Source organism: Oxyura jamaicensis, chromosome 3 (assembly GCF_011077185.1).
Source record: "Oxyura jamaicensis isolate SHBP4307 breed ruddy duck chromosome 3, BPBGC_Ojam_1.0, whole genome shotgun sequence".
Taxonomy (NCBI): Eukaryota; Metazoa; Chordata; class Aves; order Anseriformes; family Anatidae; genus Oxyura; species Oxyura jamaicensis.
In genome coordinates, this window is record NC_048895.1 from 87,365,538 (window position 1) to 87,385,065 (window position 19,528).

General features: G+C 39.4%; 1 protein-coding gene across 37 annotated transcripts in view; it reads right to left on the reverse strand.

Annotated features, from left to right (window-relative positions):
- The window catches only part of RIMS1 (regulating synaptic membrane exocytosis 1), a 333,844-nt gene that overhangs the window by 226,269 nt on the left and 88,047 nt on the right, over positions 1 to 19,528 (reverse strand). The window lies entirely within an intron of this gene.

Below are 19,528 nucleotides of genomic sequence, written 5' to 3' on the forward strand. Positions count from 1 at the left end.
TGATTTCCTTCTTCAAGGATATAACAGACAATTAGGATGTCCCTGCTGTCAGAAAAGTTTCTTAATTAAGTTCATGAAAAGGCTTTTGAATTCTTGACTCAAGTGGAACGCTCTTGTTTATTGCTCATGGTGTCGTCGCTGCCAAGGCTATAAATACCTCTCCCACTTTGCCTTGTGCACGCTGCTCAGTGCTGCACCAAGGCAGCAGTGAGGCTGCCCAGCCACTCTTCTCTTGTGAACTCTGCTATCTTGACTAGCATCTGTGGAAAACTTTCCATGAACCTTCCAGAACTCACCCTGCCTCTATTAGCCTTCTTCTCTGGTTGTGACCCTCTCTCTTAAATCACAAGCGTTTACCTCTTATGAGTTCCAACATGTCACCATAATGTTAAACAATATATAGTCTCGAAGTATCTACTGTTCAATTATTTGCCTCTTCTTCTGTGACCTGTAACAATCATTAAACAATAAATAAATCTAGAAAGTCTAATTCAGAAAAAGGATTTTCTTTGTTCTGAAATTCCATCATTTTAATATACTTTTTCAGAGCCAAAATGTACGTAGCATTCTGTGAGTTTCTCAAATAAAAAGTCAATCTCCGTTTTAACCTTCAAGTATTTATTCTGATTTCACTTATCTAAGTGTTTAGCTCTGGAAAAGGATATGATTTGCATTTTATTTGTGAGGAGAGCCAAGATGAATTCACAGAAGAAGAGACATTCAAAGTGACAAGAGCTGAGACACAAAAGATAAAATTTCCAGCTTAAATCTTTGCAGGTGCTGAAAACAAAAAAGGGAATTGGAGATGGCAATACAAATGCTGCTGTAGGAAAAAAGCATAAATTTAAAGTACAGTGTCAGACAACTTTTGTCCCATATTCATTTTTAGCACTTTCAGAATCATGCAAATACACTGTTTAATTTTCTTCTTCTCTATTAGGAAAATATGAAATGCATTAGCAGGCTTCCACTATGGCAAACCAATATTGCTCTATTTACTTCCTTCCTTATTCATTAGCCAAAATGATTAAGTCAAGAGGATTAATAAGTATGTAATTCTCCATTTCTAGATGTTACACTGCAGCAAAGTCTATAATGTTTTAGATCCTTGAGCGAGACAGTCATTTAAAACAGATTTTTGAGACTGGCCAGTGGACAAACAGACAAAATTCCTGCTTGACTCTGCAGCTTTAAACCTCAAAAGATTAGAAGCTTTTACAATCACCATCCCAGCAAAACGCCAGCTGCCACTCCGCAATTGTTAGCCCCGTGTATTCAGATGTTCCCCAATTAGAAATCCAAAAAAACACATCAGGCAATTCTAGGTGCCTACAGTTAGGTGACTGAATCCTGGTCCTACTTAATAAAGTTAATAGAGTCTGTAGTGTGATTACCTCATACTAAGGTAGCAATCTTCATTTGATTGCCTGATTTTGCTCTACATTTCCAACTTTTTAAATATATATATATATATAACAAACAGGTTTTTATTCTGTAAATATAATTGAATAATTCTTTAAAATAATAATTCCTTTAGTAATAAATCTTTTAATTAGTCCTAAATTATATTCTGGGATGCCTCTAACATGTTAACCCACAGCCAATAACCATCCTTTCAGGCAGTTATCTTTCAGCTGACGTCAACAGAAATTTTGCTGTTAACTTAAAAAGCAACAGGTTGGACTATTTTGTTGATGCAATTACCTAATGGAGGTTTGATTTCTAGACAACTGTAAAGTATTACTTCTTCCTTAATGGCAAATCATTTTAAAAGGGCAGCATGATGGTCAGCTTTTGAATTGTGTGGACTTTCATTTTCACTTGCAGAGTAGATGCAGGATGGTATCTGCTGATACTAGAATATTTAAAACACAATTAGATTACTAAATTTTTTAATAACACAACATAAAGAATTCTAATAAGGGGTACTAAAAAGAGCTCAGGTGCCTGTGTCTAAATCTGACGTGATCTTTGTCCCCATCTTTCCATCCCCAGTTTGGGCTGCTGCTTTCTTGTGTTCCTTTGAACTTCAGAGCACACACATGTGGCTGAAGAATTGTGGGGCTAGAAGAACAGTTGTTCCAAAAGCTGTCTTGATCACACCATATTCTTAATTGCCCCAGTACAGCATCGCATAAAGGGGAAGAAACAAGGGGACTGCTTTTTTGCAAGATAAAAGATAAACTTTTCTAATATGTAAAGTGATAATTATCTGACTGGAAATGAGACGGATTCCCAGAGCTTATTTCATTAATGATCTTGACTGTATTCCACTGACAAAACAATTTCTTTCATGTAATTTTCCAAAATAATAATAACATATCCAAAATAGCTGTGATCTCATCACAGTTTTCCAATAGTTAAAGGGTGGTTACAAAGAGGATGGAGGCTCTCTCTTCACAAGCAGCCACATGGAGAAGACAAGGGGAGGCAGGTACAAGTTGCAGTGGGAGAGGGTTTGTTATGATATAAGAAAGACTTTTTACAGTAAGAACAATCAGTCACTGGTCCAGATGCTCCAGGGATGTGGTGTAAAACCCCATCACTGGAGCTTTTCAAGATGTGATTGGACAGGGTGCTAGATAATCTCATCTAGGCACCTTCTTCATGAAAGGTTGGTCGAGATGATCTTTGAAGGTCCCTTCCAAACTGGGCTGTTCTATGATTTTATTAAAACTTGTACAGCTCTTGTAAACACGCCAAGGCAAGTGATACCCTATCTGGTCTTACTTCTGCAGACAACAGTAAGAGTCCAGGCAATGAAGCAGATGAACTTCTCTGATGTTACATGACAAGACGCTGAGAGTGAAAGAAATGCTGACATTTTCAAGGAACCCAAATTCCATTGCATAAAGCCACAGGTAAACTCTACCTGTTAATAGCACAATTCCCAACCTCGCTTAAGAAAATAATAGGATCAGAAGTTTCATTTACCAAAAACTGCTTCTGTAAATTACTAAATATACTGTACTCTATTAAAAGTAAAGCCACGACTCCGTGTAAAGCAGGGACAAATATAGTACAGTTAATTCTACATGTTAACTGCATATAAAAATATCCAATAAGCATGTAGTCCTTTTACTTTTCACTTGGCACGAAAGCAGCAGTTTCCAATTACTCTGATGTACTTAAAACTGTATAAAAAGAAGCTAAACATTCAGTTAAAAAGAATACTCTGCAGACATGATTGTGTTTAAATATGTAATTTATTAATTTGCACTTGGGCTTGTCTTGGCCTTGCCTGAGCTGATTTTAGTTTGTTTTAGTTCTGAAAACAATTGTTTAGCAGTCAGATAACTATTGCTTAAGGCTGTTTTGTTCAGCTTTAGCTTACAGTAGTAATAAATAGCTATCCTGTGAGGATTAAACTGCCTGTGTGGTGTGGGAGAGTGCAGAGGATGATACCAGAGGCTCCAGACCGTACACAGGAGTTACAGTGATCAGTGGCTACTGCAGGAGTGCAACCTCCCGATTCAAGAAAAAACAGTGCTAAAGGCAGCAGAGAGAAAAGAAAAACAGTAATTGGGGACCAATGAAAAGGCAAGTCTGCAAGACTGAGTTAAGAAACCATACAAAAATTAACCCGTGCTGACCACAACACCTAGGATGAACAAAGCACCAGCAGCATGCTTCATCAGCATAGAGGGGAAGAAATCCCCATCTTGAACATCAGCTTTTCCTGTTGAAAGACCATTCATAACCTCCCCTTGCCCATTCTGCTGAGGATAAAACAAAGCTGCCAACCTTAGGGCTTGGAGGAACACCAGCAAGCACAGCAACAGCGAAAAGAAAGTGTTTTTTTTTTTTGTTTGTTTTTTTTTTTGTTTTTTTTGCTGTTTTTTTTTTTTTTTTTTCCTGAATAATAGTATCACTTTCATTACTGACACTCTTGTATTTGGACTATAAATATGTATTATGATAACAGGAGTGGTGATATGAAGTATCAGATTATTAAAACATTAATGGGACTAACGGTAAATTATTAGCTTCATAAAGGTGTGTTCCTTTTTACCCGTAAGATTTTGAATGTAGCATTACATACGCCTTCTACAGGAACCTCAAATACAGAATTGATAGCAGTTGTAACCTTTGTACTCATATTTGCTTAGTCTATAGTCTTACAGACTAACTCATTTTTAAAGTCTATCATAAAATCCTCATATCATGCTTCCCCACTGAGACCAACCAGAAATTTTTAATGACTTGTATATTTCTGGCCTTCTTTCAGTTTGGACAGGTAGGGGGGGCATTTTCCAATCCCAGCCAATTTTGAGTGGCAGGTGATTGATTACAGGTCATCCTCCTGCTCATAACCCCCGCATCTCTTTCAAGTCATAGATCCTGTCAGGAAGGCAGAACTCATGTGGCTATCTTACACTGACATCCTTCGACTAAACTTGTATTTTCAGTTATTCTCTGAACAAGTACCCAGCACTTTGATTTATCTGCCTCTCCCCTCCGCAGTGCATCTTTTGTCCTCTCGTATATTGTGGCATGATGGTGCTGTCTGGATCTTTTCACATAACAACTTAGTGATCCTGAAGGCAGAAAGGCTTACATGAAATGCTGTCCATAATGGGGCTGCCAGACTGGAGCTACCATCTTGTGCTCTGCTCTCTTCCTCAACCCTGGAGGACATCTCTACAACAGTGCTTGAGCCAGAACCTCAGTACTGCCCTGCCTTAGCTTACAGATGTAAAAGAGAGAATAATTTGCTGTAAAAGCCCTTCTGTAATTTTTTTTTTTTTTTTTAAATGCAGTAACTCCAGTCTGAGTTTGGATAAGTTACAGTGACTGTGGTTTGCATCTGACTGTAAAACAAAGCATTTCTGCTGATGTAAGAGACACAAAGCAGAGGCCCTTTATGCCATTTAGAAAGTCACCTTCTCAAGGGGAAAAAAAGTGCCTGGAAGGCATACACACATACTCATACACATACATACACCAAGAAAATTTGTACAACCTGATGACATCTCCACTTCCAGCCCCGATGAATGGTATCTTCAGCAAGAGATCTCCTTTAGACACTTAAATTGTCAGCACTTTTTTTTTTTTTTAAAATCTTTTCTGCTCTTCATAAAAAAAAGGAGCCACAGTAATAACATTTGCGTGACTATAACCTAATCACGGTCTCTGTTATCAAATCCATACTATTTTTCTGAAATAACCTGAATTCTTATTTACAAGCCACAAAACCACACTGAATCTAAATGGGATCTTTCTGGTTATGCCTTAATAACAACCATACATCATGCTATCCTTCAAATTGAAAGGACTAAACCTTTCAATAATAACTTATAATAATAATAGTGGAGTATCCTTTATCCATGTTGAAATAATTCTGCAGTCTAATAAATTTAATTCATTGATTTAATGAAACGAAAAGATTTATGCTCTTTTGAGCTTCACATATTCAGTGTGCTTACACTGTCTCTTAGGATGTTGCATATGAAGATCTCATGCAATTTATGTATAGAAGTACAGTAACATTTTCACTTCCAGTACTTCTCAAGCCCTTGATCAGAATGGTTTTACTCATTTGTGTAATTAGATACAGCTCTACTTTTACATACCAGACAATTACACAGTCCCCTCTTGATATAAATGCTTTTGTGGACCCTCATTTGAGGTCTTACATATAAATACATCCTCAATAATGGAAGCAATTATATAAAAACTAACTAAAGGAAGAGAGAGATCTGATCAATTCCTGAACTGCAAAACCCAAGTACCATGTTCTTTATGGTCTTCTGTCCTATGTGTTTTCACTATGGTAGCGTATCATAGCGTATCCTGATAATTTAAAATTATGATAGTATTCACATAGGATCTAGAGCCAAGATCAAGAATGCCACCTGAGAATTGATGTTCTTACCACCACTCTTACCCTTTTAACTATTGCCGTAGTGCAACCAGACCAAGAAATGTACAGGGAAGCAAAAATCTACCATATTTGTTCTTACTACAGCAAAGAACATTAAAATCTGGAGGTGAAGAGGTGGCAGGTCTGTTCACAGTCAAGGGGAGGATGGTAAGAATAGCAGTTTCTCATTTTGCTGCTGAGTCACACATAATACATGTTGTGCCTTGTACGTACAAGAAGAACAAGAGGTACAAGAAATACCTACAGGACCGTTGCACTAAAAGGAGGAGAATAGCAAAAAAAAAGATGGACTTGAGAGTTGATGAGGGAAGTTTTACTCCCTAAAGCTTAGTTTTCAGTTAAAATGTTCTACTAATTTCAAAGCAAAAAGGACTGACCCAAATATAAATGTGTGTAGGAGCATCTTCTAGCATAAGGCAAGAAGCTGCACGTCATCATCTAGAACAAGTTTAAAAGCAGGTAACTCCTGAAGCAGAATGGACCAGAATTAGGCAATGAAGAAGGTGCCAAAAATTTAGGAACATCATGAAAAAAATCTAAAAGACATTGGTATATAAATTGTTTTTCTTGTCTCCAGTGTTAGAAGGGGTATTAATGCCCCACAGGAAAAAAAAAAAAAAATAAAAAAAAAAAAAAAAAAAACATGCCATGTAACTTCCTACCTTTTCAAGAAAAGACCATTAACAGTATTTGAAAAGTTTTAGTTTTTATTTCTGTGTACACTACGTAGAGTTCATGATGATACTGGGAGGAATGTTTAACAAATTAAATTCAAAATCAAAATAAACTGTGGACATCATATCCATGGTTTTATCCTTTCTTCTTCTATGCTGAATTAATCAATTAAGTGCAATTCTATCTGTCATGTCTATGAGGTCACTAATTTTCTTGTGATTTTTTTTTTTTTTAGTTAATATTACTTCTTTCTACTGGGAGACTGACAATGCATTGATTTGTCTAAAATTTTATCAACCAAATATAATTGGATTTAATTTCTTCTCCTATACAAACCTAGAAAAGCCTACCTTCCTTTAGAGTGAATTAAAAGAGGAAAGTGTCAGACTGACTGGATCATCTTCTGAAGTTCTCTTCTCCATTCATTATTCAAGGAATTTAGGTGAATACATCAGGACAAAGTCCAAGAACAGGTGCCTAAATTTTTGGTAAGGAAATGCCTACTTAGCGAAAGCCAAACTAAAGAATCTGAACAGCCTACATTTCACTTTTATTGCTCTTGAGTGCATAATTCTTATGCAGGCATTCATCTTCTATCGTTGGAGGTCTTGCTATTTTCCTGTCTTTTATTTCCCATTGCCCAAAAAGCTCGCTTGTCTGTTCAGACCTACAGTATCAGTCAGGAAAATCTTTTGACTCTCCCAAACACACTGCCATTCCCTAACTTCTTGCAATATGCAACTTAAAATTAACCAAGGTTTAAGAGCAACATTTGGATCTCACCCATTTCCCAACAGTACATTTTTGACACATTCTTTCTTAACTTAGCTCTCCATGATATTATTGCCTAAAACTGTACTTTCAAAACAGGTCTTTGATACTTTTTCCTGCTCCCTCTTCATTGTAAGTATTCACAGAAAACATTTTCACCTATTCAGTACCATGTAATGTCTAGCACGTAATTATTTTTTAAAGCAGTTCTGAACATGGCATTGTGATGCTACAAATTGCTACTGATTTCCAGTGAGAAACATCAGATCAGAAAGCAATCAGATCCCATCACCTTCACAAGGTCCATGCCCTGAGAGGACCTGTAGTTGGCAGCTTCTGGTTTATTACAGTACAGAAGGTCACTGTGGCAAGTTTCTCTGAGGAAGACTGTAGGAACAGTAAAAGGAAGGAAGCCAAGAGTAGGTTGGCTTGAAGACTATAATAGGGTAAGTGAGGAAAAAACATTTTATTCAAATTCTTTCTCCAAATTCTGTTGTGGAATGGTGCCTGTAAGCTATGTGGAAATGGTTAAAGTGTAGATTTTGAGATCAGCAACTATTATGTTTACCAGAATATTCACAGTCCTTCCTTACATGCTACTGTCTGTCTGTATAGACTACAAACCCTCTCAAACAATGACTGTTTTCTGTGGGATTTTCTGTGCACAGTTCCAATGAGGATGGCATGCCATGCTGATAGCTCCTGGATGTTAGAGCAATCTAAGGGAGAACTACAGAAATATTCCCACAGACATTTCACACTACAGAAAATATAACCTCCAGTCAGGCACAATTCAGCAGGAAAACTTAGTTTCTCATTTCTGTTCTCTTCTTGAAGGGAAAATATGAGAGATTGTCCACAGGTGTCTCCTGCTGAAATATCTCCCAAAGAAGCATCCTTAAAACAGTTTCTGCTATTGCTAAAGAATATCACGATTTCTCCCTTACTGAAGATTTTATTTCATTCTTGTTACACCACGGCAGAGTCCATAATGGCTTCCCACCACAAGTTAATATTGGAAAGGAACAAGGGAACAAACCCATGCCTTCTACCATGAAAACTTCGTATGTCACCTCTAACACATTCTGTCAATTACACTCTGGGATTTGAAATGTACTCCCATGCACTTCTCTTTGACAGATTAATGCACTGATTATGGCAACTCATTAAAACATTTTTAAATAAAGTACAGTTTGGGGATTTCTAATGTGAACATGATTTCTAGAATTACCTCAGCATGGATTTCTCCATTGCACTATTTCCCCAGACATCATTGCAACTACAGAAAAGCAAAGCACCAAAGCACACTTTCCATTTTAATTTGTATTTGCTCAGCACCATAAAGTCGCTTCAGTAGGGTTGGGGGTAAATAACTGTTTGATGCATATATTCAGAGAAATCCTTACTATCAGCAAATGAAATCAACGGTCTGTATTAATGGACAGAACAGCAGCAGTGATGAGCTGAGTGCCCCTGTTGCTGTACAACACAGAACAAAGCAACGGAAAATGAATGGAAGATGGCTCAGCAGGGATGGGCAGCGTCATTCCCCATGTTATCGCCTGCTATCTCTATTCCTTTCCTCAACTGCAGCATCAGCGTTAAGCCTTCATGACCAGAAGGCCAAAAAGGTATGGTCTGAACAAAAAAGGGACAGTCTGTGAACAGCCACCCACCATTTCTCAGCTATCAGTAGGAGTCATGCTGATTTCCTTCAACCCTTCAGAGTCTCCAGAAATTAAATCACACCTAATAAAATCAATCTGTATATGGATAACAATATTACAAACAGCCTTTTAGCTTTCACGTACATCTTTATATCCAAAAAATTGCACAATCATCACCAGAAAAAGTAAAAGACCCTGGAGATACTTCCCCAACCTGACCTGGAGGACAGCTTCTCTTACTTGCTTGACACAGTTAATACCTGTAGGTGATTTTTAAGATCCCTTTTGAATCTATAGATGAGAATAAAATGAAGCTGATGCATTGGTGCCTTTGGAAAATTAACTGCCTGGCAGAAGAGGTTCAGGACCAATATTTGCTCTAATTATTCCTCCTGTGAGCAGTAAAAAAAAAATGACCGCCATATCTCCAGTTGAAAGTCTAGGAGCAGAGTCTCTCCCACTCTCATGCCCTCCTTATTTAATCTACCCTTTTGCTCAGCCGCCCCCCTCCCCCCCTTCTTTGTTCTATTTTCCACTTCCATTATCACCTCCTCCTCACCTCTCACAGTCTCCCTTTTGTCTTCCTCACTCTCCCTTTCACTTTCGCTCCCCTTTTTCTACTCCTCATCCCACACACCCTCCTCTGTTAGCTTAACTATGTGAGAAATTAAGAGGAAAAGAAGAAAGAGAAAAGACAGAAGGATTTACGGAGGTGGAGAGCTACAAATAAAGAAGGAGAGACAAAAAAAGAAAGATATGCTAAGCCATCTTATTTGTGTCAGCAAAAGCAAGGATAGGAACACAGGGCCCCTGATCCAGCAGACAGATGCTAACTGGTAGGAAGCAATTCTGCCAGCAGGGACACCATTTAAGAATTCAATCAATAGCAAATCTCTGGTGAAAACAAATAAGCATGCAATATCCAAACTTAGATTAAAAACCATTAAAATCACACTGGGTTTTAGTGGCAGAGTTAGAATTAGACATTGTAGTACAAATGGAGTGACTCCTTACTCAGAACAGTTCCAGATTCAAAAATGGCTGCATAAAAACCAAACCCAACTGCGGTTGTCTATTTTTGTACAGATCGCCATGTTCACATCATCTACTTATTCAGATACACTATCTGGACTGCATATTTTTTAATACTGAGATTTTAGTGGCAATACCCATAACCACCAACCCCATTTACCCATAAGCATCCTCCCTCAAGTATTCACAAAGTACGTGTTGGAGTTGGCAGCAAGAACCCTACAGAGTTGCTACGCCCGCCTGGCTTTCGCTGTTTCATGGTGATAGAATCAATTAGGCAGTGTAGAGAGTGATTTTTAATTGGATCATATCAAGATTATAATTAGCACTGTGTAGGAGCGGAGTTAAGGTAACACAGCACAATGTAGAACAATTCCACCCTGCCTGGCACAGCTAACACCGGCAGTAAAACAGCTAATAGTGTCTGCTTATTTTCCCCTTTCCACACGTGCTCTCCATTTCCACATGGAAATGGCAAGCCAGTGGAAGTAGCTCCAAGAGGAGGAAGCGGGGAGTGCCACCTTAGTCCCACAGAACTGACAGGGTGCACGGACAATATGGACTTCCAGGAGCTTCCATGGAACTGCTGTGCAGTGCACAAAGCATGGCTACGTGAAACACAAGCTTAGCTGCATGTACCTTTTCTCTGGACTACTGGAGGGGAGTCCAAGCTGTGGAAGTAGGTTAGCGTGAGTTCAGTGGAGCAGATTCCTTCTGCTTCACACTCTCCCACTGCCAACAGCTGCGAAGAACCGCCCAAAGCTTTAACCTTTTCTTTAAAATTATTCTCTCGGGACAGGCACAGAATCAGTCTGAACACGGGGCTGCAGATCACATCACGAGGTGTAAGAACACGCATGGCAAGCTTCACTTGCTCCTATGCAACACCAGAAGATGGGTGATGTGGAAACAAAACACTCCCAAGGCAAGCAGTTCTCATGATGGAGATACCAACTCAGCATAGTTTGCAGACTTTTGTCTTTGCAGCTCTGGGAGAGTGGGAGATTGGCTCTTCTGCAGAGTCCTCTTCAGGCACATCCCTTGAAATCTGCTCAGGAGCCTCAGGCAGCTGCCCCCTCTCTTTGTCTGCATCTTCCGATGCGGTAAGTTAGAACGAATCTCACCGTTACTGCATTTATCTCGATAAACAGCTGCCTCAGATTCCATATCCCTAATAACAAAAGTGCCAACAACAAAGGGGCCACACAAGGACTCACAAAGCAGTCAATACAATTTGGAGCTCCGTGAGTGCCGTAGGCAAGGAAAGCTGGCGCACAGCCATGTTTCACAGAGCAGGAGAGTCACGTAGGCTGGAGGGGATCTCTGGAACTCATCCAGCCCACACTCTGCTCGGAGCAGAACGGCTTTCAGAGATGCACTGGTGCCACGGAGCAGCAAGAGCACCTCCTGCAGAGCAAGGAGAGCCAGCCCCTGAGTACATAACAAGGCTGGCAGAGGCAGCAGCCTCACTGACAAGCCGGTCAGCCCAAGAGTAGCAAACACGGAGGGCAGGACATGTATGGTGGTGGTGGGCAACCTCAACTGGGAGGCCAGTGACTGCGAAGGCAAGTCTGTAGTAAGGAGGCAAGTCCCAGATCAAGCCACAGAGTTGAGACCACAGCTCAGCTCATGGTCTGGAGTGGTATGGGTAAGCCACAGTACAGTGATAATCAGAAACGCCTGCAGAGACAAGGCAGGTCCAACGTGAAGTCCACAAGTCAGGGGCAACCAAGCCTCTGGGGAAGAGTGGTGGAATGTGCTCACAGTTCTGGATGACTGAACTGCCCAAGGAGATGTTCTCAGGCCAACCTGTCAGTGTCTGACACTTCACATGAAACTTTTTCCCACACATATATAAATGGAATTTCCCTTGTTCCAACTTGAATCTGTTGCTTCTTGTCCTACCATTACACAAGAGTGAAAAGAGCACAACCTTTTTCCACACCACCTCCCAACAGGCAGGATCTAAATTCTATCTTATTTTAAATAAGAAAATAAACCTTCTTTTAAATGCAGGTCTTCTCTTCTCCAGCCTGAACAAACCCAATTCTCCTCAGTCTCACCTAAAATACATTGCAGTCTCCTAGCCACCTTAATGGTCCTCTGTTGGACTCATCTCAGTCTGGCAATGTCTTGCTTGTAGTGAGAAGCCCAGAAGTGGACACAGCACCACAGATGTGGTCTCACATGTGCTGAAAGGATGGAAAGAATCATCTTTCTTGACCAACTGCTGGCTAGTCTTGCTAATACAGCCCAGGACACTGCTGGCCTTCCTCACCACAAGGACATGCTGCTGTCTCATGTTCAACTTGCTGTACACCAGGACCCACAATAATTTTCTGCAAAGCCACTTTCTATCCAATTGATCCTCTGTCTGCACTGGTACGCAGAGTTACTCAAACTCAGGTGCAGGACTTTGCACTTGCCTTTGTCCAATTTCTTCATGTTCCTATCACCCCTTTTTCTAACAGCCCTACATGCAAATATATCAATTGCTCCCCACAGTTTTGTTAACACCCACAAATCCGTGAAGAGTGTATTCCATCCACCTGTCCAGGCTATTAGTGAAGACATTACACAGCATTGCCACCCACCATCGAATTCTGAAGGGCACCTCTAGTAGCCAATTGCCAACTGCACTTTGCTCAGAAATGGGCTCCTAAAGAATTTGCTCCATAATCGTCCAAGGTGCTGTGGAGAAACCAAGAGCCCTATAGGTCTCGCTCTTCTTCAACATGGCTAAAACATCTGTTGGTGGTTTTTGTTGTTGTTGTTGTTGTTTGTTTTTCCAGTAATCAGCAATCTCACTTGATGTCCATGACCTTTTAAAGCCAGTAAAAAGCAGTCCTGTTACATCTACTAGTACCCTATGCAACCTTACTTGCATCTCTGACAAGATTTGTGGGAATCACTGCAAAAATTCTATTAGATGTGTTCTAAAATATGCTCTATAACTAAGAAAATTTCAGATCAAGCCCATAAATTGCACAGATTGTGTCTGACCTGGGATCTAGAAGATGTTATTTGCACTCACCATTAGTCTTTAAAACACTATTGATAAAAACAGCATATAGACTAACGTTTGATCTGCCAACAGCATTTGAAAATCCCAATCAAAGCAAGGAAAATAATTCCTCCCCTCATCTAAATGAGATCCTTCCCAGCCTGATATGTGATGTTTGCTGTCAAACAAGTTTTCCCCAATACCACAGCTATCCCAGTGAAACTGGAAAAGTTGGCTTTAAAGATGTTTTCTGATAGCACACACCAGGAAGTCATCTTCCAGTGGCTCAGATCTCATTAGTCCACATCTGTTTGTGCAGAATGCTCCACACCCATACACATCCTTCTGGCTTACTTAGCCACTTGCAGCGAGCATCTTTTGTGTGTTCAGGGAATTGCTCTATGCCTGGTCTTTCCAGCATGATCAAGATCATATGTACTTTTACATAATGCAGATTCCATAAGATACGGTGCTTTTGTCAGATAGTCAGCTAATTTCATACTCTGACGTATTTTTTTCTATTTTGCTGCAGCTAGGGTACAGGCATTCTCTCCATCCCATGTGGAACCGGCTGCAGTTCTCTCCTTCTGTTCTACTTTCACTACAAAGTGAATTACATTACGCTGGCAGCAGAAGTCTCCTGGCTTATTAGTGCTTCCTTTGCTGATGTTTGAAAGGCTGTATCCTGAGATGAAGAATTCAGCAGCTAAAAAATGAGCCAAAGAAACACAATACTTGAAGAGAGCTCTCTTTTTCCCAAACTGAGAAATATTTTGACTAGACTAACGAAACACATTACACACCCTATCATATCAATTTCAAGAAATCAAAAATTATAAAAAAGCTCAGAGAATAAACAGATTTCTCCCCCAAATCCATTTCCTGAAGATATCTCTAAAATTTCCATCAATTCCCTACACATTGTTTGTCCTCATTTCTACCTCCTTAATCAGGCCAACAGACTAACTCTTGAAAATGAATAACCAAGAAACATACAACGTTCTTATTTCATGTCAAGTTTACCAGTTACTTTTATTTTCAGCATTTTTTTTTTTTAAACAGAAATTAACCAAAATGCAGCTGAGGTAATGTGAGTCCAATTATAGAATCATAGAATCATCTAGGTAGGAACTGACCTTCAAGACCAACCATTATAAGTTTTTTTTTCCCCTGCCTAATAATCCACTATTTTCAAAATACTTAGCAAAGAACATAAACATGCAGTGTTTTACAAATTTCACTCAACTGTATGATTTTATGCATTCTTTGATACTTTTTGATACTGTATTTGACACAACACTTTTCTAGCTTAAAACTCAGATTTATAACCATCCTCACAAGTAAGTGAAATTGATTCTTAATTATCTTTTGATCCCACTTCCTGAGACTTGTCAGGAGGGAGAAATGGAAAGGAAGAGGCAGAAACCTTGCACCTGTCTTCTTGAAAGAAGTCCTGGGTAAATTGGGTCCGGGAGTTAGTTCCCCTGGCTCTTGACTCACATCCCCCTGCTGAAGCACCAGGCACTCTCACTGCACAAAGAGAGATGGGCTGTGGGTCACTGCAACAGCTCCTCCTGCACTAGGACTTGGTTGACTTGTAATCAGTTGCTGAGATATACCCAAGTGACATTTTTAGAGTGACACTTCCTTTTCACTGAAACACACAAGAATTTCAAAGAAAGCATTTTTCCCTGACTTGTTTTGAGAAGACACAAATCAATCAAACCAGGAATCCTGGCAGATGCATCTGGCAGATGCAGATGTTAAACTAAAAAGAAATGCCAGGCTGGTATGAATCAACCCACAAGCCAACAGGTTTTAAGTTGGGACTGCCAAAAACACCTTATTTGATTAAAAATGGTGAAAAAAGAGAAGACAGAGAAAGGATTGAATGAATAAAGAATTGACCAGTACTACTGGAAAACCTTGAGCTCTGACACTGTATATTTCCTTTGTTTTAGAAAAGGCTTGGAAATATCCATCTGCAGCACATGCCATTTTCCCCATTTTCCTGTAACATGTTGAAGAGGGTAGTTCTGTTCTGAATTTAACATACTTACCTCTTGATGCCAAGACCACAATCCCAACGGGTAGTTATTTATCACCATACAGAAGGGGTTAGCCTAAGGTCAGCAGCACAATAGTATGTATCCACTACAGAATACAGAACACATCACACTGTAATTGATCTGCCTAATGATCAATATAGATCATAAGTACTTTCCTCAACCCCACAATGAAAAAGGATGAAACAGCCGGTCAGTGTCTGTGCTTTCTATGGGACAGCAGTAGTCAAAAAAAAAAAAACAAGCCATCACAGATATATCCCGAAGCTATTTCTTCAGATAATTCAGTGATACTATCCTGTCATAGAAAACCAGTGCCAAAATAACACTGATTTCAAATGGTGGTTGATCAAAACCATCTTGCTAACACTGAATGGTCTCTCTACACTTTCATGTGTGCAGTTGTTTTGAAAAGCCGAAAGATCAAAGTTATGTGATGTGAACTTTATACCTATTTCAGTTTAAACAGAAGCCTTTAAACATTTAATTAAAATAATAATAGTTTTCTAAAAAAAAAAAAAAAAAAAAAAAAAACACTCAGGAGGACACATTACAACTTGGAAATGTTCTGATTTCCCGTGTTCCCTAACAAACAACTTTTCGGGACTATACTGCAAATTGGGCCCTCTGCTAAGTATCACTAAAACAGCAGCTCCTGTGGAGGGAATTAAAACTAAAGAAAGAATCCTTTTTTAGTCATAAAAACCTTATTCAGAAAATTCACACTTTTAATTTTACATATACATCCTAGAAATTTGAGAGGAGCCTTAAGTGACGCTTCCAATGCACAACTCTGTGATCCACAATACCACATTTAGACTGTTCTCTGTGTCTTAAACATAGAAACCAGAGAAACTGAAAACCATTTTCAGACTGTGAGAGAAGACTACAGCAATTCTGACTTCGTGATTTTTTGACAGAAACCGTAAGTGTGATTCGAGCTCTGCCACAAGGAGGGGGAGAAAAAAAGCCGCAACTGAGATTTCACCAACACGTGCATCCAGCCTCCAGAGCTCAGCACTAATGACGACGGATATGCTCCACAGCAGTATCAGCAAGATGGATCATTTAGTCAAGAAGCACGATCGTTATTTATACAGCCCATTAACTAGCTATATATATACACACACACGCAGAGAGACACATGGAAACTTCTTCAGCTAAGGAAGTATAAAACAGTGAACTTGGGGAGAGACAGGGCTTCACATGAAGCTGTAGAAAGAGACCTTAAAAAGCCTCTCAAAATGGATGTCAGAACATCTTCTATTACAGTCTCTTTTTCACAGTTAATGATTCCAACTTCCTTCAACACCTATTTTGAAAAATTCCGCTGCTACAAGTGCCTAGCAGCAGCTCCTTTTCGATCACAAAAGACACTTCCATCATCACGCACGCCACCCATTTCAGGAGCCGCTGCGGAGAGGAGCCAGCAGCCTCGCTGGCTGCAGGCTGGCAGGAAAACACCGTCCTCCAGCCACCTCCGAGAAGCCCCAGCGTGGGCCACGTCATGGTGGGTCATGTCAGGGCTGCCCACGCTCCGCTCCCGGGGAGGCCCACGGCCCACCGGGCCATGGCCTCGCTAGGCCAGAGACGCCCAGCCAAATGGCGCTGCCGGGACATCGCGCTCGCTCCTTCTCCTACGGTCCTACACACCGCTGCCAGCTAATCAAACAGCTTTATATTAATTCATAATTGATTAATTTTTTAAAAAAGAAACTTTCAAAACATCAAGCCGTCTTTCCCGGTCATTAATTCAACCCTCTGAATATTTTATATCTCCAGACACTTCTACTTGTGCATACTTATTTTAAGAGCACTTCAATCACAGCACTGATTCTACTTACATACATCCATCACTTCTTAATTTTATTGCGTGTGTAAACAGAATTAGATCTACAAAAGTACGCATAGAGAAAAATACATAAATAGAAATGCTTAGAGTTTTACATTGCAGCACTGCAGAAACTACACTGGAAAGATGTGAAGTCACATTTACAAATAACGATGAAACTTAAATACCAGAAGTGTATCTGATTACATACACAAATTATCTATGCCTACTTAGAGAAGACTATTTTTGACAAACAGAATATTTTCTTATTTATAAAAGAAAAGTAACAAGACTTTGTCTGAAAAGAAACAAAAATTTCACTGATACGGACATCTCATTTTGACAAAACTACCTTAAGATTTTTTAATACACAGCATACACCTGTAGCTTTCAACAAAACAAGCATCTACATTATTAATGCTGATCAGAATTATTCACACGGGACGATGGGTCAAAAAGCTGACTAGATAACAACAGCTTCTTTTGCATTTTATTTTCCAAATATTATACGATTAATACTTACCTGAAGACTAGTAACTGAACACTCAATATCACAGACATAGTCAACCTACCAGCATGACCCTGTGCAAAGGTTTTACACCTAATTCAGTCACCTGTGTGGCATATCACCTAGAGAAAAGGGTTCAAATGCTTCTCAAAGTACAACAACAAGCTAATACTTTAAACCAGTTAGAGCCAAACCTACACCTCTTAGAGGTGCCAGTCCCATGCGATACACAGCAGCTACTGCAAGGCAAGATTGTGCCTTCTTGAAGGACACTCAAAGTGCTCCAGTAGGGCTGATATCAGAGCTGTAACCAGCAGTAGCTTCTGGTCCATAGTTCACCCCACATCCAGAGCTCCTCAAAAATCTCCTTCTGAAGAAGGGGGTTATTCCCTATCACCCTCAGCTAGGAGCCCATTCCATTCAGACTTAGGACCTTGCTTCTGCAAGAAGCAATTTTTATTTTTTTTTATTTTTTTTTTTTTACGTCTGCTTTGGCTTCCTCATCCAGTTAAACTGGAAAGTTTGGGAAAGCTGCAGGCCTTTGCCCTTCACAAAAGATACAACTTTTATCTCTATACAATTCTCCTTCTGTTCTTCCAGAGTTCAAAGCTCCTCACCCAAATTCCTGAGGAGCACAGCTTCACACACTCACCTCCACTCCCTGTCCACTTGCAGTTCTAAATTTATTACTTGTTGATGGGCTAGAGGTGAGGTTAACATTGCTAATCGGATCAACTAACAGCAGAAATGTGATGCACTGTTTGCTTGGTAATCAAGGAACTACATAGCAAAAAGGACACCCTGCTGAATTCACCTGCTAGCTTTTCTTCCATGTCATCAATTCAATTGCCTGCAACTGCTTTCCCAACTCCAATCATCCAACTTAAGGCTCAGTGAGCAAGAAGAGCAGATATAATGAACATGTCCCACAGTGTCTGCTTCTTAAAAGAATTTGTAGAAGTCTAATTTTAAAAGCAGGACTGTAAGAGATGTAAAAATGACAGAGAAGCAGTGGCAGGAAGAGGGGAAACTAATTTATGTAATTTTTTCCCTCATAAAATCAGTTGTATGAGACCTGCAGTGCTTCCCAAAATGAAAGTTGCTAATACAAATACATATCATGACACTAATTTTCTGCTTTCTAAGAAAAAAAAAAAAAAATGCATCTTCTCTCTGAAGGTATCAAAATATTTTCAGCAATAATACAGACTCAAAGCACAAGTGTTTCCTTCATTTTTCATTGGTCTAAATACCATGCTGAAGAATTTAGTGCCCTACTATAGGTTATACAGTGTACTCAACTCTACTGATGAGAAAATACACAATGATGAGACAGATTGGTGATAAAAAAATACAATGGGATGCCAACAGTGGCAGTAGATCACATTAGATGTACACGATTGTTTCAAAAGGCTAAAATCTCTTTAAGCATTTAAATATTTTCTTGTTAACAAAATTTTACATCAGCTCACTAAGAAAACCCTGGAGAACCTAGAATACTCATGACCTAACTATGCTCATGATAACAGGTTTGGCAACATGTCACATCCAAAAGCAGGATAAACGAAAGGAAAAATCTCAATTGAAGTGAGTATCAGTACAATTCTTCACATTGATCAGCATATTCACGATCAATAAAGAAAAAGTGCAGTCAAGTTAAATGCAGTTTTTCTGAGAAAAGCAGCAAATATTACTGCTTATTCAGGTAACTTCATGTATTATAGGGTTTGACACCAGCTTCTTGCTACTGAGGTTATTACAAACAGAAAAGTGTTAAAAGAGGATTACAGACTAAGAACCTTTTATATCAAAAAAAAAAAAAAAAAAAAAAAAAAAAAAGGCCAATTTTCTCACTTCATTAGGGTGATCTCTCCCCAGGGAAAATCAACGTGTTCTAGCACCCAAGTGGAAGGGAAGACTGTAGTGCAAATAAATGCCTAAAAAAGAACTTGTGAATGGCAGTATTATTTTTGCAGGCATTAAGTACACCTAGATCACACCTTCAAAGCTGACTAATTTTTGTCAACCTAGGTAAATCAGGAAACTTTCCCACTATTTTTAAGTCTTTTACAAAACTTAACATCCTTCCA